This window comes from Triticum urartu, chromosome 4, assembly GCF_003073215.2.
Source record: "Triticum urartu cultivar G1812 chromosome 4, Tu2.1, whole genome shotgun sequence".
NCBI classification, from domain to species: domain Eukaryota; kingdom Viridiplantae; phylum Streptophyta; class Magnoliopsida; order Poales; family Poaceae; genus Triticum; species Triticum urartu.
The window spans coordinates 415,973,141-415,995,640 of record NC_053025.1 but is presented as its reverse complement, the minus strand read 5'-3'; the positions used below and the strand labels follow the sequence as shown (position 1 = coordinate 415,995,640).

The following is a 22,500-nucleotide window of genomic DNA, read 5'->3' as shown; positions in this document are numbered from 1 at the left end:
GTGATACGATGAGATAGAATGCAATAGAAATAGAAACAAGGATAGCGAACGGGTTACCTTCTCCTAAGGGTCAAAGCAAGCCATTTAATTCAATTCTTTATTCTTACATTAAAATTCTTACATTAAAGAATGAATAAAATCCCCCAAGTAGGATTCGAACCTACGACCAGTCAGTTAACAACTGACCGCTCTACCACTAAGCTACTGAGGAACAAGGGGGGATTCGACCTCCTAGAGTTCAACTCCCGCTCTCAACCTATGAACAATATGTGTCCGAAGCTTCTTTCGTAACTCCCATAATTTCTTCGTTGTGGCTCCGTTCCATGCCTCATTTCATAGGGAAGCCCAAAGTGGCTCTATTTCATTCTATTTCACTTCCTAGCACTTCCTATCATTTAATATCCATCCCTTTGGTCTTATTGACATCAGAGATGTCATTTATAGTCTATCTCCTTCTATATATGGAAAGTCAAGAAATTCTCATCGAAACATCGAGAAATTGTGCATATAGAAAACTCTAAAGAAAGAAAAAAAGGAGACCCATGCCATGATTTTCAAATCTTTTCTATTTAGTAGTCTAAGTTTCTCGATGAGGATAATTAATTCGGTCGTTGTGGTCGGACTCTATGATGGATTTCTGACTACATTCTCCATAGGTCCCTCTTAGATCTTCTTTCTCCAATCTTGGATTAGGGAGGAAGGAGATATTCACGACTACTGGCGATTCCAATCTTCATATCGATATATTATCCACCTCTGTATCTATTCTTTCTTAGCTAAACAGGTGGAAGATCTATCCAATTTGGTTATATTATATCATGGACTCGAAAAACGGATCTGAATTTGACTGAAATGCACGATCTTCACAGCTATCACTTTTCACAATACCTAAAAGGTGGAATAGCGATTTTCGAACCATTTCCTATAAGAGAATGGTTTCCATTACTTTGAGAAATGGATTCTTATATCAAACTATAGCTATTGCATTAAAGAAGAAAAGAAACTAATAGAAGTCGAAGACACGGAATGATAGTGAATAGAGAGAAAGATTCTTCTGATTTTCTTGTTTCTATCTACTAGACGCCGTGGAGAATTGAGAATTTTCATGTCTTTCAATTCTCGTACTCGTAATTGCAAAGTTATGGAAGGAGACCCATAATTTTGCAATGAAAACAACATATAAAACTCTGAACAATTTCGAAATCAGGCCAAGCGTCTTAATACATATGCAAAAAAAATTCATTATTGGGCCACCATTGATTAGAAGATTTAGCTTGTATGAATCGCTATTGGTTTGATATGAATAATGGCAATCGTTTCAGTATGTTAAGGATACAGATGTATCCACAATTCATTTAGAGTTACTTAATAGTCTATTTCTTATACCATATCTCTATCCCGTGAAATTCTCGAGCCAAAAGATGGATGCATATGTTGTGTTTCATTTTGCTAAATGATACTCCCTCCATTCCAAAATATAGTGCACCCTCGCTTCCCAAGGTCAAACTTTGACCATAAATTTAACCAACGAGACCAACTGCGGCGAGAGAAAAAAATTATATAATTGAAAACTTCTTTCAAATACGAATTCACTGATATAATTTTTGCTCCCGCCGCAATCGGTCTTGATAGTTAAATATACGGTCAAAGTTGAAGCACGTGGATAGAGGAAGCACTACATTGTGGAATGGAGGGAGTATCAATTAAATGGTGTATCAATTCCATAAATTGCATATAGCAATAAATAAATCAGCAAAATTCTTTCTAATCTTTTAGATAGAAGAAACATTTCTTCTATCTAAAATATTAGAAAGAATGTACCCTTCTATCCAAATCCAATTTGCATCGATAAAATAAATCCAAATTCCAGTAGTAGATGAATAATTGCAAATTTGTGTGCGTACGAGATTAGAATAACTTCAAAATATCTGACATAATTTTGTATTTTTTCTGATAAAAAATACATGAAAAAGAAAGGAGGTAGAATTTTTTTTGGATTTATGGTTAAAGAAGAAAAAGAAGAAAACAGGGGTTATGTTGAATTTCAAGTATTCAGTTTCACCAATAAGATACGGAGACTTGCTTCACATTTGGAATTACACAAAAAAGTTTTTTCATCGGAAAGAGGTCTACGAAGACTTTTGGCAAAATGTCGACGTTTGCTGGCTTATTTGGCAAAGAAAAATAGAGTACATTATAAGAAATTAATCGGTCAATTGAATATTCGGGAGCAGTAAGTTGATCGTTCAAATTTTTTTCTTGTTTTATTATTCTTTTAGTAGTCTTAGTTTTTTCATTTTGATGAGCCTCACTTTGAGGAATTCATGGAATAATCCATTTTCATGGAATAATGAATTAAGGAAGAAAGGATATTAGTCTACCGCTTACAAGAAAAGATCTCATGATAGTCAATATGGACCCTTAACACCCATGAATGCATGGTATTCTTCGACCGATCGTTACTCTCGATGGTCAGGATGTTATTGATTGTGAACCCATATTAGGATATTTACACAGAGGAATGGAAAAAAATCGAGGAAAACCGAACTATTATACAATACCTACCTTATGTAACAAGGATATAGAGGGATTGTAGAAAAGGGATAGGATAGTTATTTTTGCAAGAGACTTGTTGTAAATTCCTTAACTTAAGAAAGAAAAAAGAATAAAAACACAGATACATAACATGAAAAAAGAATAAATAAGACGAGATTCGACCCCCCCTACATATTTAATTTTGTAACGCCCAGATAATCATGCTACAGTAATCCCACGCTGATCATTCCATGACACCTCGGTTACTGTTGCTAAACTCGCAATGATTCGAAACCTTTTCAAATCCAAATTCAAATTAATGTCAAGCGACAAAGTTTTCAAAATATTAAATTAAAATGTTCGGGGTGTGATGTTAAATGCATGAGTAATTATAATAAAGCAAACACATTTTTATAAAATGCCTAAATAATTTAAAATGAAATAAAACAGAAAAGAAAATAAAAGAAAATGCAAAACAGAAAACAGAAAAGAAATACAAAAAGGAAAAAAAAGCCCCCCCCCCCACTGGGCCTTTTGGCCCAGCTGGCCTTCCACGCGGGCCCCCAGCCGCCCGAATGGGCCGGCCCACCCCGCGCCCCCACTCCCTTATCCACTCCCTCCCCCAAACCCTAACCCGACGCCACATCTCCCCCTCCCGATCCAGATTGGATCGGGATCGATCCCCACCGACGCCGTGCCTCGAGCCCGACGACCCGGCAGCCAGGACCTCGCCGGTGCCTCTTCCCCGCCGGCCTGCTTCTCCTTTCCGTCCCCGTCGTCCTCGTCCTCTTCCCCACGTCGCTCCCCGCGCCCCGCTGCCTTTGCCCTGTGAATCCTGGTGAGGACCCCCGCCGCTGCTCCCGCTTGCCCCGCCTACGCGCCGTTCGCGCACGCGCCGCGCTCACCACGGCTCTCGCCCGTGCCTCGCTCGCCTAGTTGCAGCCGCCGCGCTCGCCCTGCAAGCCCCGCCCCTGCTCGCCGCTCTGCGCCCCTCCTCCCGCTTTCGCCTCTGCCGTGCAGCCTTTCCCCGGCCGCCGCCCTCAGCACCTGCCTCCGGTCGCGCCCCCCGGGCTCTGCCCGCCCGCGGCGCCCGGCGGCCTCGCCTCGCACTCTGGCTGCGGGTTCGTCTGCATGTGCCCGACGCCCGCGCCCGGCGCATGGCCGCACCCCTGCTCCTCAGTGAGCCGCTGCGCCCGCTGTGCTGCTCTCCCCTGCGCGCCCGTGCTGTAGCCCCCCTCGATGCCGCCAGCCACCCCGCTCGCTGCACCCACGCGCGCCCGCACTGCCCCTCCGCCCTGCGTTTGCTGTCGCCCGTCCGGCCGCTGCTGCTGCTCCACCTACGCCCAGGGCGCGCCCTCGTCGTCCTTCGTCCCGCTCGGACCCACTGCACCATTGCCGCCTCGCTCCACAGTGGCTGCAGCCACCTCCGGCGACGCGCCGTCGCCCGCTTGGGCCTCGTACGGGTCGGGCGCCTGTAGCGCCCCAGCAATCGTACCCGCCCCGATAGGCCTTTGTCCCACTGACAAAGGGGCCCCAGCCCCAGAACGTTTTAACAAAAAAGGGATTTAAAAAATAAATAAATAAAATTAATAATTAAGTAATTAAGTAATTAATTGACTTAATTAAATAATTAAGTAATTAATTGACTTAATTAAACTTAATTAATTAATTAAAGAATTAATTAAAGTATTTAATTTTGATTAATTAAAGTAAAACAACTAATTAAGCCTGACTATTTAAACTAATTAACCTAAACCCTAATTAACTAAAACAGTCAATGACAGGAGGGGACCCCCTGTTGACCAGTCAAACGTTGACTGGTCAACTGGGTGCCCCCTGCCCACCTGTGAGTCACTGGGTACACTTTTGTGTACACTGTGCTGGCTGCTCCTAGCAATTATTTTTGAATTAAAAATAATTTCAAAAATTAATAAAATTTTTAGAAAATCATATCTTTTAATCTGTAGCTCGGCTGAAAAAACTTTGTACATGAAAGTTGCTCGAAACGACGAGACGAATCCGGATACGCTGCCCGTTCGTCCGCCACGCATCCCTAGCATAGTAAACACACAACTTTCCCCCTCTGGTTCATCTGTCCAAAAACGCGAAACACCGGGGATAATTTCCCCGATGTTTTCCCCCTTCACCAGGACCACCTCGTACCGCGTTAGGGCACACCTAGCTTTACGCTTTGCCATGTCATGCATTTGTTTGCATTATATTTATTGTTTCTCCCCCCTCTTCTCTCGCTAGACACCGAGATCGACGCCGCTGCTACCCAGTACGACTACGGAGTTGACGACCCCTCTCTCTTGCCAGAGCAACCAGGCAAGCCCCCCCCCCTGATCACCAGATATTGCCTACTCTCCTCTATACTGCTTGCATTAGAGTAGTGTAGCATGTTACTGCTTTCCGTTAATCCTATCCTGATGCATAGCCTGTCCTTACTACTACTGTTGTTACCTTTACCTGCAATCCTAATGCTTAGTATAGGATGCTAGTTTATCATCAGTGGCCATACATTCTTGTCTGTCTGCCATGCTATACTATCGGGCCGTGATCACTCGGGAGGTGATCACGGGTATATACTTATACATAATATATGATACTTGTGGTGACTAAAGGCGGGTCGGCTCGTAGGAGTACCCGCGAGTGATTCACGGATTGGGTCCGAAAGGACGTTTGTCCCGATGGCCCTCTGAGTGGATCTTTGTGGCGAAGTGACATGGCAGGTTGAGACCACCTAGGAGAGAGGTGGTCCTGGCCCTGGTCGGCGTTCGCGGTTATTTTAAGATAACACATTTAACGAGATCTTAGTATTTGATCTGAGTCTGGCTACTGGCCTATACGCACTAACCATCTACGCGGGGACAGTTATGGGCACTCGACGTTGTGGTATCAGCCGAAGCCTTCGTGACATCAGCGACTGAGCGGCGCGCGCCGGATTGGACTGGAACGCCTGCTAGGCTAGGTCTGCTTCCGGCCGCCCTCGCAACATGCAGGTGTGCAATGGGCGATGGGCCCAGACCCCTGCGCCATAGAATTTAGACCGGCGTGCTGACCTCTCTGTTGTGCCTAGGTAGGGCTGCGACGTGTTGATCTTCCGAGGCCAGGCATGACCTAGGAAAGTGTGTCCGGCCAAATGGGATCGAGCGTGTTGGGTTATGTGGTGCACCCCTGCAGGGAAGTTAATCTATTCGAATAGCCGTGATCTTCGGTAACAGGACGACTTGGAGTTGTACCTTGATCTTATGACAACTAGAACTGGATACTTAATAAAACACACACTTCCAAGTGCCAGATACAACCGGTGATCGCTCTCTAACAGGGCGACGAGGAGAGGATCGCCTGGTAGGATTATGCTATGCGATGCTACTTGGAGGACTTCAGTCTATTCTCTTCTACATGCTGCAAGACGGAGGCTGCCAGAAGCGTAGTTTTCGACAGGATTAGCTATCTCCCTCTTATTTTGGCATTCTGCAGTTCAGTCCACCGATATGGCCCCTTTACACATATACCCATGCATATGTAGTGTAGCTCCTTGCTTGCGAGTACTTTGGATGAGTACTCACGGTTGCTTTTCTCTCCCTTTTCCCCCTTTCCCTTCTACCTGGTTGTCGCAACCAGATGTTGGAGCCCAGGATCTAGACGCCACCGTCGACGACGATTTCTACTACACTGGGGGTGCTTACTACTACGTGCAGCCCGCTGACGACGTCCAGGAGTAGTTTAGGAGGATCCCAGGCAGGAGGCCTGCGCCTCTTTCGATCTGTATCCCAGTTTGTGCTAGCCTTCTTAAGGCAAACTTGTTTAACTTATGTCTGTACTCAGATATTGTTGCTTCCGCTGACTCGTCTATGATCGAGCTCTTGTATTCGAGCCTTCGTGGCCCTGGCTTGTAATATGATGCTTGTATGACTTATTTATTTGTAGAGTTGTGTTGTGATATCTTCCCGTGAGTCCCTGATCTTGATCATACACGTTTGCGTGTATGATTAGTATACGATTGAATCAGGGACGTCACAAATTTCCTCTCCTATACAAAAACTAGCAAGACCCACTCCATTGGTAATTCCATCAATAACACCCTTATCAAAAAACTCCGTGACTTCGGTTAACCCTCTTATACCGAGGGTAAAGACCCTAGTATAGAAAATTTCTATATAACCACGATTATATGACCAACTGTATATTTTTTTACTTGATCTAAAAATTCTTTTTAGGATTTCCTTTGTAAAAAGAGTTTATTAAATCCAAATTCTGAAAAAAAGAATAAGCGGATCCATAGAAGATATATGCTATGAGTAAACCAAAGATAGCTAGACTTACAGAAGAAATTGCATTAGTAATAAATTCATATGAATTTACAAAAAAATTAGAACTTTCCTGGGTAAAGTTTATTGAGGGAGCTAACCACTTTGATAATATGATTAACTCTGCTATTTCATTATCAATTCCTCCATTATCAAAAGAGATTCCTATGAATCCAATGAACAAAGTGAAAAGTAGTAATATAAGAAGAGGAAATAACATAGTATTTCCCGTTTGATGCGGATAGGCAAAAGTGTTTTTATCCCCAAAAGACGTAGTAAAGGATCCTATCCTATTTCTTGTATTACCTTGAATTTTTGGTATATTTTGTGAAAAAAAGGAAACTCCACTCTTCGTTGTTGATAAAACGAAATCCCTATTCACTCCTTTGGGTATCCTTTTTCCCCATAAGGATATTGAATACATGGAACTCTCTTTAGTGCTACTGTAATTTTGAAAATGAACACGCAAATACCCATCAAATGTAAGTAAATATATCCTAAAGATATGAAAGGCAGTTAATCCTGGAGTAAAGGAGGCTATTATTCCAAAAAAAGGGCGAATACAACCAACTATTACTAAGGATTTCATCTTTGGACCAGAAGCAAGCAAGAGGTGGAATACCACAAAGAGAAAGTGTACCCCATAAAAAAGTAGTTCTTGTGATTGGAATGTATTTTCTTAAACCGCCCATAAGAACCATATTTTGACTTCTATCTGGTGAATATCCAACAAGAGGTTCCATTGAATGAATAACGGATCCGGATCCCAAGAACAATAAAGCTTTTGAATAAGCATGAGTGATCAAATGGAATAAAGCAGCTTGATAAGAACCTGTACCTAGAGCTAACATCATATAACCCAATTGAGACATTGTAGAATAGGCTAAGCTTATTTTAATATCTCTCTGAGAAAGAGCTAAAGTAGCTCCTAAGAATAGTGTTATTGTACCTACTAAAGAAATAAAACTCATTATCAAAGGTAAAGATATGAAAAGAGGAAGAAGTCGAGCTAGAAGAAAAATTCCCGCAGCAACCATAGTTGCTGCGTGTATAAGAGCCGAAATAGGAGTGGGCCCTTCCATAGCATCAGGTAACCATACATGAAGAGGGAATTGTGCGGATTTCGCAACTACACCAAGGAATAATAAAAAAGCACACAAAGTAGTAAGTGAAGAATTAATTCCATTATTAGGAATCCAGTTATTAGCTATTTTGAACAAATCCCTAAACTCTAAACTACCTGTTATCCAAAAAAACCCTAAAATTCCTAATAATAGACCAAAATCGCCTACACAATTAGTTACACCAAAAGCCTATCAATAAATAAGAACACATTCCCACGAGTTCCCAAAAAATTTTTGTATCAAATTGGAGCTAGTAACCAATCCCAACATGGAAGTATTGAAAAAACTTATATAAACAAAAAATCTCAAATATCCTTCATCGTGAGACATATAACCATCACTATAAATAAGTACCAGGATTCCTAAGTAGTAATTAGTATTAATATAATAGAAGTAAGTGGGTCAATCAAGTATCCAAATTCTAAAGAAAAATCATTATTGACGGTCCAAGACCATAGATATTGATAGATCAAACTTCCATTTATGAATAGACAGTTGAACTGAGAATGCCATAGCTATACTTAAGAGTAAAACACTAGGAAAAGCCCTTATGCGATGAAGATTTTTTGTTGCTGTCGGAATAAGAATAAGACCAAATCCCATTGACATAATAACTGGAAGTGGGAGAATAGGAATTACCCATGCATATTGATATGTATGTTCCATAAGAAAAGAAATTGCAACTTTTACTTCAATTTTTACTTCAATTTTTCTATAAAATTGTTTCGAATTCACCAAACCAATTCTTATCTCTTTCTGAAAGAATAAATAAAAAGAATAAGAAAAAATACTGAAATTCTTAATTTTTCCAAAATTTATCTCATTGTAACAATTAAAAATTAAGAATGGGTTTAGTTGGTTAAATTAAAAAAGTTAATAAAATAACTTCGTTACGTAGTTATTTTATTAACTAAATAAAGATATTTATAAAAATAAAAAAATTGGAATCATTTTACTTTCTATTCATAATTTATTTTTATATTTCTTTAAAACAAAGGTGAAACAGCTCTCTTGTTCCATAATTAACTGATTGAGTGAATTCCAATGAAACCCTATGTTTATAAGAAATTATCCTAATGACTATAAATTACCTAAGTTTTAGAATGTCTTGTTTAAGAGACTCAGTATTTTTTGTTTTGATTGGAATTCCTTTCCTATGGATTACCATTCTGAACTTAATTAACTATTTTCATTTTCCCTTCTTTTTATCCCCCCGTCTTATCTTATATGGGGGATAGGCTTCCATACCATATATCTATATATGAAGTATACTTGATATATAAATAGATATAAATAGATTTAAATGAGAAACCCTTCTATATATTATATATTATTAAAAAACTAGTACAAAATATATAAAGAAAAAATGTTAAAAAGTTATTGTTGTCTTATCCGCATTAGACAAAATGAAGTAAAAAATAATTCTAAATTTAACTATCTTTCAGTATCTAAGTATAAATACTAATAAAAAGAAGAAAGAAGGATTGATTTCCAGCAATAGATGTATTTCACATACAACTAGAAAAAAGTAATTTCCTTTTTGAATGGCAGGTCCAAAAAAACGTACTTCAATGTCAAAAAAGCGTATTCATAAAAATATTCTGGAAGAAAAAGACTTATTTTTCCATAGTACAATCTTATTCTTTAGTAAAATCAAGATCATTTTCGAGCGGTAATGAGCATCCAAAACCAAAGGGTTTTTTTGGGCAACAAACAAATAATAAAATTTTGGAATAATATGAATTGACTTATCAAAAAGAATTCCAATTATTTAATAATTTTGATTCTTCTTTGAATGTACTTTTATGTGTCGAATTACTCAGTACAATATTCTTAGAACAAAAAACCCCTCTTATCTTATATATACAAGAAAAAAAAGTTGTGTTTGGTATACTGTGTGCTAAGTATTCTTTTCCTATCAATGAACTTTTCATAATTTTCATAATAGAATCCTCATATTCTATTATGAAAATTATGAAAAGTGGAGTATTCTTACAATAGGACCTACAACTTCAACCTATCTTCTCCAAAATCATAAGGTTAGTAAATCTTATTAATAAGAGCATAAAGACTTTCATTCTAGAAAGTTTTAAAAAAATCCAAAAAAGCCTTTTATATTTATCCATTTTAATTTCATCATTAAATAGAAACCCTTTGGGATTTTTTTCATTGTATTGAAAGAATTTTCAAAATGTAAACGAGAAATTAATTAGAAAAAATTAGTTCTATAATTGCATGTTAGAAAAAAGAAGTTCCAACTCTTTCAAGCAGTGTTTGTGTTTCTATTGGGCAAAGCAAGAGCTTATTGTAAAAAAATGGAAACGATACTACCAAACGAAGTCTATTTTAATGAAAACTCTAATGTTCCTAAATTTTATGGACTTTCCCTATATCGATGATTCCCAAGATAATAGTTATTATTCTTTTAAGTTACCTATTATTTGAAGTTAGCCGCCATGGTGAAATTGGTAGACACGCTGCTCTTAGGAAGCAGTGCTCAAGCATCTTGGTTCGAATCCGAGTGGCGGCATTCTTGAAAAAGAATACAATAGATTAGAAATCAATTCGAAATTTACAATTTCGTAATGGGACCTTCCCCTTATGCTATTTGCAACTTTAGAACATATCCTAACTCATATCTCTTTCTCAATGATTTCAATTGAGTACGATTCATTTTATAACCTTATTAGTTCGTGAACTTGGAGGATTACGTGATTCGTCAAAAAAAGGAATGATAGTTACTTTTTTCTCTATAATAGGATTCTTAGTTTCTCGTTGGGCTTCCTCGGGACATTTTCCATTAAGTAATTTATATGAGTCATTGATCTTCCTTTCATGGGCCCTGTATATTCTTCATACCATTCCTAAAATACAGAACTCTAAAAATGATTTAAGCACAATAACTACGCCAAGTACTATTTTAACGCAATGCTTTGCCACATCGGGTCTTTTAACTGAAATGCATCAATCCACGATACTAGTACCTGCTCTACAATCTCAGTGGTTAATGATGCATGTCAGTATGATGTTATTAAGCTATGCAACTCTTTTGTGCGGATCCTTATTATCTGCCGCTATTCTAATCATTAGATTTCGAAATAATTTCCATTTCTTTTCTAAAAAGAAAAAAAATGTTTTAAATAAAACATTTTTCTTTAGTGATATTAAATATTTTTATGCAAAAAGAAGTGCTTTAAAAAGAACCTCTGTCCCTTCATTTCCAAATTATTACAAATATCAATTAACGGAGCGTTTGGATTCTTGGAGTTATCGTGTCATTAGCCTAGGATTTACCCTTTTAACCGTAGGTATTCTTTGTGGAGCAGTATGGGCTAATGAGGCCTGGGGATCCTATTGGAATTGGGATCCTAAGGAAACTTGGGCATTTATTACTTGGACCATATTCGCAATTTATTTACATAGTAGAACAAATCCAAATTGGAAAGGTATGAATTCTACACTTATAGCTTCGATAGGATTTCTTATAATTTTGATTTGTTATTTTGGTATAAATCTATTAGGAATAGGCTTACATAGTTTTGGTTCGTTTACATTAACACCTAAATGATTACATAAAAATAAAACCTTCATGAAATGAAGGTTTTTTACTTTTATGTTTTATTTGAGAACCCCTTGAACGCCTTCTCAAAGGGTTCTCAAAAATTCGAGATGGATCTAATTATACTTTTTTTTACTTATTTCTGCATTAATAGAGCAGACGAGTAAAACAAAGCAAATCTATTTAGGATAATAATTGGATAAGAGAGCCTCTACCCTGTCAACGGATAGGGAGAGAACAAAATCTGGATAAATACCAATTCCTATTACTGGTAAAAAGATACAGATTAAAATAAAGAGTTCTCGTGGTCCAGAATCCACAAAATTTGTGTTTGGAACATTAAATAGCTTGTATCCATAGAACATCTGGCGTAACATAGATAATAAATAAATAGGAGTTAATATCATTCCAATTGCCATTACAAAAGTAATTAGTGTTTTTGGAATTAACAGAAATTTTGGACTAGTAATTAGTCCAAAAAATACTACTAATTCTGCGACAAAACCACTCATTCCTGGTAAGGCAAGAGAAGCCATTGAAAATCTACTAAACATGGTAAAATTTTTAGGCATTGGGATAGATATTCCCCCTAGTTCTTCGAGATAAACAAGACGCATTCTATCCGAAGCGGTTCCTGCCAAGAATAAAAGTGTAGCACCAATAAATCCATGGGATAATATTTGTAAAATAGCTCCATTGAGTCCAATGTTGGTTATGGAACCAATTCCTATAATTATGAAACCCATGTGAGATACAGAGGAATAAGCTATTCTTTTTTTGAAATTTCGTTGACCAAGAGAAGTTGAAGCTGCATAGATTATTTGGATCACTCCTATTATTACTAACCAGGGCGAAAATAGATAATGAGCATGAGGTAACAATTCCATGTTGATCCGAATCAATCCATATGCTCCCATCTTTAATAATATTCCCGCTAAAAGCATACATGTACTATAATGTGCTTCCCCATGGGTATCTGGTAACCACGTATGTAGGGGTATAATCGGCAATTTGACAGCATAAGCAATAAGGAAGCCAAAATATAAAAGTATTTCCAAGGTTGCAGGGTATGATTGATTAATTAATCTTTCCAAATCTAATCCTGGTTCGTTGGAACCATATAAGCCCATACCCAGAACTCTGATTAAGAAAAAAATGGAACCGCCTGCAGTATAGAAAATAAACTTTGTAGCTGAATATAGACGCCTCTTCCCCCCCACATGGATAAAACTAAGTAAACAGGAATTAATTCTAACTCCCACATGATAAAAAAGTAAAAGGTCTCACGAAGAAAATAATCCTATTTGACCACTATACATTGCGAGCATCAGGAAATAGAATAATCGCGAATTCCGTGTAATTGGCCAAGCTGCTAAAGTAGTGATAAATCCTGTCAATAAAATAGATCCTAATGAAAGTCCATCGATTCCCAATCTCCAGTGGAAATCGAAGACATCTATCCATTTATAATCCTCCTTTAATTGGGTTAAGGGATCCTCCAGTTGGAAATGATAACAGAACACATAAGTCATTAGAAGGAATTCTAATAAACAAATAGATATAGTATACCACCTAATGAATTTGTTTCCCTTATGAGGTAAAAAGAAAATTAATGAACCTGCAAATATCGGCAAAACAACAAGTATTGTTAACCAAGGAAAATAACTCATGATAAAGTGATAAAGACAAGATACGTTTTGACCAGAAAAGCCCGTGCTTGATTATTTCGAGCACATGCTTCTTCGGTAAAGAGGAATCAGACGATTCGAGTGAAGTTTCTTGTAACGTATCAATAAGATAGAGCCATGCTACGTGTTATTTCAGGCCCTAAATAAATGCGGACACTTAAAAATTCTGTCGAGCAGGCAGATTCACATGTCTTACAACCAACACAATCTTCGGTTCTTGGCGCGGAAGCAATTTGCTTGGCTTTACATCCATCCTAGGGTATCATTTCTAATACATATGTTGGACAAGCTCGTACACATTGAGTGCATCCTATACATGTATCATAAATTTTTATGGAATATGACATCGGATCTATAAATTTTTCTTTTCAACATAAAATTTTTCGATCTGCTAAAAATGAAATTAGTACTATAATGAGTCATCTATATTGTAGACACCATACGAAGCAATGGTTTATCCAAACTTCAAAAATAAAAAACTATTTTTTAATCTGTTTGTGATAAAGCGTGAAGAGAGCCAAGAGACTTTAATTTTGGATTTCAACAATAAGAAATAAGAAAGAATTTTACGAATTGTACAGACGAATTCGAATTAGCCAATAAATTGGCTATCGTCTTTTCAATATAAATTATTGCAATATTCAAATTGCAATATCAATGAATTACAAATACAAAAAATCATTTAAGTGAAAAAGAATACTATGCAATAATCTACTAAAAATGGATATTCTCAAATAATACTAAGAAAATAGTATTGATTTCTATTTATGTTAATACGCGCGCCTTTGTTTAGAGGATTCTATGTCAAATTATTCAATAAATTAGATTGATTGATACGAGTGGATTTCCTATTACGATGGATGGAAGAAAGAATGGATAGTCCAATAGCGTCTTCAGCAGCCGCAAGGGCTATAACAAAAATTGCGAAAATATCTCCTTTCAATTGGCGACTATCAAATAGATCAGAAAATGTTACGAGATTTAGATTAATTGAATTCAGTATAAGTTCAAGACATATTAGAGCTCTAACCATGTTTCGGCTTGTGATCAATCCATAGATACCAATCGAAAAAATAGACATTCAAAAAAGTACATGTTCAAACATCATTAACTAACTCCTTATCAATCTCGATTCATTTCAATATGAGGGCAAGAATTGAACCGATTCAATTAATTACAATAGAACAATTACACAACAAAAGAAAAAAAAAAAAAAAAGGAGGTATTTGTTGGCAGTAGATGGATTTTACTAAATCAAAATTGTGATTCTTTAGTTATTTATTTTAGATTTGCAATTCTTATAATTTGTACTTTTTCTAAGTTTTCTTATTGCCGAGCCATAGTAATTGCACCTATTAAAGAAACTAGAAGAATTATGGAAATGAGTTCAAACGGAAGATAAAAATCGGTTGCTAAATGAATTCCAATTTGTTGAACATTATTTATGAGACCCTGTTCTACTATTTGGTTTGATCTTGTAGTCCAAAGAATTCCATACCACGACGTATCTGGGATAGTAGTCATTAGTGAAAAAACAATAGTTATACAAACGAGTGAAGTGAACCCATCTCCAATAGTCCAATAATTCTTATCTTTAGACCATTCTGAGCCATTTACGAACATTACAGCGAATATGATCAAGACATTTATGGCTCCCACATAAATAAGAAGTTGTGCGACAGCTACAAAGTAGTAATTTAATAAAACATAGAATAAGGATATACAAACAAGAACTAATCCCAGAGAAAAGGAAGAATAAATGGGGTTGGTAAGTAATACTACTCCTATACCCCCTAGTAGAAGAACAAATCCCCCAAATAGCATAAGAATCTCCTGTATTGGTCCAGGTGAATCCATTATGGATATAAAGAAATTAATAGTATAAAATTTTTCATGAACTGACTAAAACTAAAGGATTCAAGGAAGGAAAAAAGGATTAGGGTATTTTTTGGTGTATAAACTGTATAGTTATAAATTATATTATATCACGAAAATCTAGTCTGATTTAAAATAAGAAATAATTTCCAATAAGCATTAGTTTTTCGTTTTTCTTTATAGTTTAATTTTAAAGTTTAATAAAGAATTATTATATTTTTATAACAAAAAGACAAAATCAAAGTTTAGTAATCAGTAATCGTTCTTGAATTCGAAGATTTTTCTTTGTTTATTTTACTTTCAGACGAATTCCTAATTGTTTGAATTGTGTAATCTCCCATTAATGAGATTGGTAGCTGACTTAAAGAAATTTGTTGTAATTCAATTCATGACTATCATAGGTAGAAATTTCATATTCTTCAGTCATTGATAAACAGCTTGTTGGACAGTACTCAACACAATTGCCACAAAATATACAAACTCCGAAATCAATACTATAATTAAGAAATTGTTTTCTTTTAATATCCTTTTCAAATCTCCAATCCACAACGGGTAAATCTATCGGACATACGCGATACACATACTTCACAAGCAATACATTTATCAAATTCAAAGTGGAATTCGCCCTCGGAAACGCTCTGGTGTAATTGATTTTTCATAAGGGTAGTGAATCTTATAGGTAAACGATTTGTGTGGGATAAGGTAGTTATGAAACTTTGACCTATGTACCTTGTAGCACGTATTGTTTGTTGACCATAACTCATGAACCCAGTTACCATAGGGAACATATTCATTCTAAATATCTATGAAAAAGATATGTTTCTTTCTCTTGTTTGAGAGAGCTTTTGTGTTGAAAATATTCTTACTATTATTGTATTATCTTATTTATAGTGAAACAAGTTGAGAAGAGGTTGTTAATAAGAGATTGCCCAGGGAAATAGGTATAAAAGAAATTTCCATCCAAGATTTAATAACTGATCCATTCTCATCCTCGGTAAAGTCCATCTTATTGTGATAGAAATGAAGAGAAATAAATAAGCTTTAGTTAATGTAATAAATATACCCATTGTCATTTCCAAAATTCCAACTGCTTTATTCATTTGGAAAAAATCAAAAAAGGATATATAGGGAATAGATAAATTCCACCCGCCCAAGTAGAGAACTGTTACAAATAAAGAAGAACACTAATAAATTTAGGTAAGAAACAAGATAAAATAAACCATATTTGATACCGGAATATTCAGTTTGGTAACCTGCTACTAATTCTTCCTCCGCTTCTGGTAAATCAAAGGGTAATCTTTCACATTCTGCCAAAGAAGAAATTAAAAAAACCAGAAAACCTATAGGCTGACGCCAAATATTCCATCCAAAAAAACCGTATTTTGACTGTGCTTCAACTATATCAACTGTACTTGAACTGTTAGATAATCATAGTCGGTGATAACATCACAGTTCCCACCGCTATTTCAAAACCGTACATGAAACCTTAGCTTCATACGGCTTCTCTATGATCAGAAAAAGGAAAGGACTGTTTTGTTCCTAGCCCCGGGGGCGTAGATAGAATTAGATAAAATAAAATAGATTTGAAAGTCCTAAATTAGACCAAAGGAATTCCGTCTGCTAGAATAAGAAAAAGCGCTTCCGAATTGATCTCATCCTTTATAATATAATGAAAATTCTTTGTTCAGTAATAACTTAATCTTGGAATAAAACACTTGTTACTTGTTATAGGAATTCAATTAATAAATGGAAAGAGTTGGGTATTAGTTCATGAGCAATTCTGCATGAATATGGATAGAGGAAGGAAATAATGACTTTTTTCTAGTGCACTCCATATCTTTTTTACTATTCTTCTTTCCTCCAGGGAGGGGGTATTTAAAAAGAAAAATGGATAAAGGGTTAATTCGTTCTTGATAGCCATTTCCTTAACAAGTGAATGGGAACATACTCTGGATCGGAATCCGAAGAAAGTACTACTTGATAATTTCTACAAATTGCAAGTCCTTATTATGATTCCTTTTATGGGCAAAAATCTCTAATGTTTTAGATTTTCCATTACTAATCCTTTATGTACTTTAGTGTTCCTAACCCTTCACTAACTTTTGGTGGATTCTTCTTATGGATTATTAAGTTATAGTAATAACTAGGAGTATTCTACTAATGGAATTCCATATCGTGAATCCTTTATTCTTGGCCGCTTCAAGATATGATGACTAATTAAAAAATATCAACCTTGGGATAAAGAGTTTACACTGCTTATGTTTACTTCCACTTTTTTCTTGTACGTAGGAAATGAGATTTTTTCTTTTTACTACAAATTTATAAGCTGTTTTGTTTCACTCATATAGCTATCTAGTTTAACTTACCAACCCAAATACTAAATAAGAAAAGGAATATAAATAGTTAATGGATTTTATAGGAAAAAGATCTATTTTACGAATCACACATAGGTATATTGCTAGCACACAAAAAGTTAATGGTATTTCATACTAATGGATTGAGCAGCAGCTCGTAGACCGCCTGAAAAAGAATATTTATTATTTGAGCTATATCCTGCCATAAGAAGACCAATAGGAGCTATACTTGAAATGGCAATCCATAAAAAACACCAATACTAAGATCGGCTCTAAAACAAAATGATATCCCAAAGGGATAACTAAAAAACTTAATAAAACTTGATATGACTGCTATAGAGGGTCCAATGCTAAATAAAGAAATATCTCCTCGGGATGGCAGAATATCTTCTTTAAAAAGTAGCTTAGTCCCATCTGCTATAGATTGAAGAAGGCCCAGGGACAGCTTGAAGCAGGCCCAGGGGCAGCATATCAGGACCAATACGTTTGTATCGACGCAGATTTTCTCTTTCTAACCAGCAATTACGAGTACCTCTATTGTTATTCCCAAAAGGAGGGTCAAAATGGGTAGAATCGATATCAGTCCATAGACTTCTTTTAATAATTCCAATTTCGAAAAAGAATTGATAGTTTCTACCTCTACCCTATCTATTATCATTTCAACGATCAACTTCCCCCATAATGATATCTATACTACCTAATTATCGTCATGATATCAGCCAATTTCATTTTTTAACTAGCTGAGGAGAATTTGCAAATTAATAAACCCGGGTGGACGGATTTTCCATCTCCAGGGGAAAAGGCTATCATCTCCTACTAGATAAATCCCTAATTCACCTTTTGGGGCTTCTACTCTTACATAAAGCTCTTGTCTTGACAATTCAAAATTGGGCGAAGGTTTTTTACCAAGAAATTTATACTCAAAATCATTCCATTCAGAATTATTTTCTTTCTTAAAGCGTCGGACTTCTAAATTTTCATAAGGTCCTCCAGGAATTTTTTCTACAGCTTGTTGAATTATTTTGATGGATTCCCTCATTTCACCAATTCGTACTAAATAGCGAGCTAACGAATCCCCTTCTTTTTGCCATTGGACTTTCCAATCAAATTGGTTGTAAGACTCATAAGGATCTACTTTACGAAGATCCCATTGTATTCCAGAAGCTCGTAACATCGGTCCCGATAAGCCCCAATTTACTGCTTCTTCTCCGCTAATAAAACCTACTCCTTCAACTCGCTCTAAAAAAATTGGATTCTGTGTAATAAGTTGTTGATATTCAACAACTCCGCGTAAAAAATAATCACAGAAATCTAAACATTTATCGATCCATCCATAAGGTAGATCGCGGCTACTCCTCCGATGCGAAAGTAATTGTGCATCATTCGCATACCTGTAGCAGCTTCAAATAGATCATATATTAATTCTCTCTCTCTAAAAATATAGAAAAAAGGAGTCTGTGCGCCGAGATCCGCCATAAAAGGTCCAAGCCATAGCAAGTGAGAAGCTATCCGGCTTAATTCTAACATAATTACCCTAATATAGCTGGCTTCTTTGTGGTATTTGAATATTCTCCAAGAATTCTGGTGCATTTACTGTTATTGCTTCTGTAAACATAGTAGCTAAATAATCCCACCTTGTTACATAAGGTAAGTATTGTATAATAGTTCGGTTTTCCGCGATTTTTTCCATTCCTCTGTGTAAATACCCTAATATGGGTTCACAATCAATAACATCCTCACCATCGAGAGTAACGATCAGTCGAAGAACACCATGCATTGATGGGTGTTGAGGGCCCATATTGACTATCATGAGATCTTTTCTTGTAAGCGGTAGACTCATATCCTTTCTTCCTTAATTCATTATTCCATGAAAATGGATTATTCCATGAATTCCTCAAAGCGAGGCTCATCAAAATGAAAAATCTAAGACTACTATAAGACTACTAAAAAAATAATAAAACAAGAAAAAAATTTGAACGATTAAATTACTGCTCCCGAATATTCAACTGACCGATTAATTTCTTATAACGTACTCTATTTTTCTTTGCCAAATAAGCCAGCAAACGTCGACTTTTCCCAAAAGTCTTCGTAGACCTCTTTCCGATGAAAAATCTTTTTTGTGTAATTCCAAATGTGAAGCAAGTCTCCGTATCTTATTGGTGAAACTGAATACTTGAAATTCAACAGAACCCCTGTTTTCTTCTTTTTCTTCTTTAACCATAAATCCAAAAATTTTTCTACCTCCTTTCTTTTTCATGTATTTTTCTGATCAGGAAAAATACAAAATTATGTCAGTTATTTTGAAGTTATTCTAATCTCGTACAACACACAAATTTGCAATTATTCATCTACTACTGGAATTTGGATTTATTTTATCGATGCAAATTGGATTTGGATAGAAGGGTACATTCTTTCTAATATTTTAGATAGAAGAAATGTTTCTTCTATCTAAAATATTAGAAAGAATTTTGCTGATTTATTTATTGCTATATGCAATTTATGGAATTGATACACCATTTAATTGATATCATTTAGCAAAATGAAACACAGCATATGCATCCATCTTTTGGCTCGAGAATTTCACGGGATAGAGATATGGTATAAGAAATAGACTATTAAGTAACTCTAAATGAATTGTGGATACATCTGTATCCTTAACATACTGAAACGATTGTCATTATTCGTATCAAACCAATAGCGATTCATACAAGCTAAATCTTCTAATCAATGGTGGGCCAATAATGAATTTTTTTGCATATGTATTAAGACGCTTGGCCTGATTTCGAAATTGTCCAGAGTTTTATATGTTGTTTTCATTGCAAAATGATGGGTCTCCTTCCATAACTTTCCAATTACGAGTACGAGAATTGAAAGACATGAAAATTCTCAATTCTCTACGGCGTCTAGTAGATAGAAACAAGAAAATCAGAAGAATCTTTCTCTCTATTCACTATCATTCCGCGTCTTCGACTTCTATTAGTTTCTTTTCTTCTTTAATGCAATAGCTATAGTTTGATATAAGAATCCATTTCTCAAAGTAATGGAAACCATTCTCTTATAGGAAATGGTTCGAAAATCGCTATTCCACCTTTTAGGTATCGTGAAAAGTGATACCTGTGAAGATCGTGCATTTCAGTCAAATTCAGATCCGTTTTTCGAGTCCATGATATAATATAACCAAATTGGATAGATCTTCCACCTGTTTAGCTAAGAAAGAATAGATACAGAGGTGGATAATAGATCGATATGAAGATCATGAGCTGCCCCATAATGAAATCGCCAGTAGTCGCGAATATCTCCTTCTTCCCTAATCCAAGATTGGAGAAAGAAGATCTAAGAGGGACCTATGGAGAATGTAGTCAGAAATCCATAATAGAGTCCGACCACAACGACCGAATTAATTATCCTCATCGAGAAACTTAGACTACTAAATAGAAAAGATTTGAAAATCATGGCATGGGTCTCCTTTTTTTCTTTCTTTAGAGTTTTCTATATGCACAATTTCTCGATGTTTCGATGAGAATTTCTTGACTTTCCATATATAGAAAGAGATAGACTATAAATGACATCTCTTATGTCAATAAGACCAAAGGGATGGATATTAAATGATAGGAAGTGCTAGGAAGTGAAATAGAATGAAATAGAGCCACTTTGGGCTTCCCTATGAAATGAGGCATGGAACGGAGCCACTACGAAGAAATTATGGGAGTTACGAAAGAAGCTTCGGACTCATATTGTTCATGGGTTGAGAGCGGGAGTTGAACTCTAGGAGGTCGAATCCCCCCTTGTTCCTCAGTAGCTCAGTGGTAGAGCGGTCGGCTGTTAACTGACTGGTCGTAGGTTCGAATCCTACTTGGGGAGATTTTATTCATTCTTTAATGTAAGAATTTTAATGTAAGAATAAAGAATTGAATTAAAGGGCTTGCTTTGACCCTTAGGAGTAGGTAACCCGTTCGCTATCCTTGTTTCTATTTCTATTGCATTCTATCTCATCGTATCACATTCTGTTCTACGATTCCACTTCGACAAAAGGAAAGAGCATACCTAAGTTCAATAGCTTTACGTCCGCTATCCCGATCATGATTTTCCTACCCTCAGGGGGAAAGTAAAGGCCCTTCCCCCTTTGGAAGGCTGTGGGCGAGGAGGGATTCGAACCCCCGACACCGTGGTTCGTAGCCACGTGCTCTAATCCTCTGAGCTACAGGCCCAGCTGTCTCCACTGGATCTCTTCCCGGGGGTACCCCTTCATTTCAGGTTAAGAAGATGGGAAAGCGCCTTTCTCTCTATAAGAACAGTGCGTTCCGAGGTGTGAAGTGGGAGAGAGGGGATGTGATGATTGAGGTTTTGAATAAGACGACCTTTGCATTTTAGATTTGGATCTTTTTCTTATTTCAAAATAGTGAAAAAGTCAAATAAGAGGTGTTAAGCTTTTTATCATTCTGGCATCGAGCTATTTTGCCGCAGGACCTCCCCTACAGTATCGTCACCGCAGTAGAGTTTAACCACCAAATTCGGGATGGATTGGTGTGGTTCCTCTACGCCTAGGACACCAGAATATCGAACCATGAACGAGGAAAGGCATGAGATAAATATTGGCTAGTAATTGTGAAGCCCCAATTCTTGACTGAAAGGGACACCAAAGGCCTCTGCCCTCCCTCTCTATCTATCCAAGAGATGGAAGGGCAGAGCTTTTTTTTGGTTTTTTCATCTTTTCATCAAAGAGTTGAACAATGAAGATAGATGGCAAGTGCCTGATCGATTTGATCAGGCCGTGTAGGAACAAGGTTCAAATCGTTCGTTCGTTAGGATGCCTCAGCTGCATACATCACTGCACTTCCACTTGACACCTATTTAAACGGCTCGTCTCGCCGCTACCTTATCCTATTTCCATACTTCTGTCGCTCCATCCCCGTATGGGTGGAGAACCCGTCGCTGTCTCGGCTGTGATACCGGAGGCTCTAGGGAAGTCGGAGGAGAGAGCACTCATCTTGGGGTGGGCTTACTACTTATATGCTTTCAGCAGTTATCCTCTCCGCACTTGGCTACCCAGCG

At 36.7% G+C, this 22,500-nt stretch overlaps 3 non-coding genes across 3 annotated transcripts; 2 read left to right on the top strand and 1 right to left on the bottom strand.

The window, feature by feature from the left end:
• Positions 1-10,422: 10,422 nt before the first annotated feature.
• On the top strand, positions 10,423-10,502 carry TRNAL-UAG. The gene has a single exon. It is a non-coding gene; the product is annotated as a tRNA-Leu (tRNA).
• A 10,735-nt stretch (positions 10,503-21,237) lies between these two features.
• TRNAN-GUU lies at positions 21,238-21,309 on the top strand. The gene has a single exon. It is a non-coding gene; the product is annotated as a tRNA-Asn (tRNA).
• A 273-nt stretch (positions 21,310-21,582) lies between these two features.
• TRNAR-ACG lies at positions 21,583-21,656 on the bottom strand. Its single transcript has one exon. It is a non-coding gene; the product is annotated as a tRNA-Arg (tRNA).
• Positions 21,657-22,500: the final 844 nt, after the last annotated feature.